The sequence below is a fragment of the Triturus cristatus genome, chromosome 1_1 (assembly GCF_964204655.1).
Source record: "Triturus cristatus chromosome 1_1, aTriCri1.1, whole genome shotgun sequence".
Lineage (NCBI taxonomy): Eukaryota > Metazoa > Chordata > Amphibia > Caudata > Salamandridae > Triturus > Triturus cristatus.
Genome location: NC_140579.1, coordinates 285,787,859 through 285,789,796, shown reverse-complemented (window position 1 = coordinate 285,789,796; position 1,938 = coordinate 285,787,859).

Sequence of the window (1,938 nt, the reverse complement as noted above, 5' to 3'; positions counted from 1 at the left end):
GTCAGAGGATCACTGCTTGTGAAGTGAAGAGGTCAAAGGCTCACTGCTTGTGAAGAGGTCAGAGGATCGCTGCTTGTGAAGTGAAGAGGTCAGAGGATCACTGCTTGTGAAGTGAAGAGGTCAGAGGATCACTGCTTGTGAGGATCACTGCTTGTGAAGTGAAGAGGTCAGAGGCTCACTGCTTGTGAAGCGAAGAGGTCAGAGGATCGCTGCTTGTGAAGTGAAGAGGTCAGAGGAACACTGCTTGTGAAGTGAAGAGGTCAGAGGCTCACTGCTTGTGAAGTGAAGAGGTCAGAGGATGGCTGCTTGTGCGGATCACTGCTTGTGAAGTGAAGAGGTCAGAGGCTCACTGCTTGTGAAGTGAAGAGGTCAGAGGATCACTGCTTGTGAAGTGAAGAGGTCAGAGGATCACTGCTTGTGAAGTGAAGAGGTCAGAGGATCGCTGCTTGTGAAGTGAAGAGGTCAGAGGATCGCTGCTTGTGAAGTGAAGAGGTCAGAGGATCACTGCTTGTGAAGTGAAGAGGTCAGAGGATCACTGCTTGTGAAGTGTAGAGGTCAGAGGATCGCCGCTTCTGATGGGAAGAGGTCAGAGGATCACCGCTTGTGAAGTGAAGAGGTCAGAGGATCACTTCTTGTGAAGTGAAGAGGTCAGAGGATCACTGCTTGTGAAGTGAAGAGGTCAGAGGCTCACTGCTTGTGAAGTGAAGAGGTCAGAGGATCGCTGCTTGTGAAGTGAAGAGGTCAGAGGCTAGCTGCTTGTGAAGTGGAGAGGTCAGAGGATCGCTGCTTGTGAAGTAAAGAGGTCAGAGGATCGCTGCTTGTGAAGTAAAGAGGTCAGAGGATCGCTGCTTGTGATGGGAAGAGGTCACAGGATCGCTGCTTGTGATGGGAAGCGGTCAGAGGATCACTGCTTGTGAAGTGAAGAGGTCAGAGGATCGATGTTTGTGATGGTAAGAAGTCAGAGGATCACTGCTTGTGAAGTGTAGCGGTCAGAGGATCACTGCTTGTGAAGTGAAAAGGTCAGAGGCTCACTGCTTGTGAAGTGAAGAGGTCAGAGGATCGCTGCTTGTGATGGGAAGCGGTCAGAGGATCGCTGCTTGTGAAGTGAAGAGGTCAGAGGATCACTGCTTGTGAAGTGAAGAGGTCAGAGTATCACTGCTTGTGAAGTGAAGAGGTCAGAGGATCGCTGCTTGTGATGGGAAGTGGTCAGAGGATCACTGCTTGTGAAGTGAAGAGGTCAGAGGATCACTGCTTGTGAAGTGAAGAGGTCAGAGGCTCGCTGCTTGTGATGGGAAGAGGTCAGAGGATCGCTGCTTGTGATGGGAAGAGGTCAGAGGATCGCTGCTTGTGAAGTGAAGAGGTCAGAGGATCACTGCTTGTGAAGTGAAGAAGTCGGGCAATCGCCGCTTGTAAAGTGAAGAGGTCAGAGGATCGCTGCTTGTGATGGGAAGAGGTCACAGGATCGCTGCTTGTGAAGTGAAGCGGTCAGAGGATCGCTGCTTGTGAAGTGAAGAGGTCAGAGGCTCACTGCTTGTGAAGTGAAGAGGTCAGAGGATCGCTGCTTGTGAAGTGAAGAGGTGAGATGATCACTGCTTGTGAAGTGAAGAGGTCAGAGGCTCACTGCTTGTGAAGTGAAGAGGTCAGAGGATCGCTGCTTGTGAAGTGAAGAGGTCAGAGGCTCACTGCTTGTGAAGTGAAGAGGTCAGAGGATCACTGCTTGTGAAGTGAAGAGGTCAGAGGATCACTGCTTGTGAAGTGAAGAGGTCAGAGTATCACTGCTTGTGAAGTGAAGAGGTCAGAGGATCGCTGCTTGTGATGGGAAGAGGTCAGAGGATCACTGCTTGTGAAGTGAAGAGGTCAGAGGATCACTGCTTGTGAAGTGAAGAGGTCAGAGGCTCGCTGCTTGTGATGGGAAGAGGTCAGAGGATCGCTGCTTGT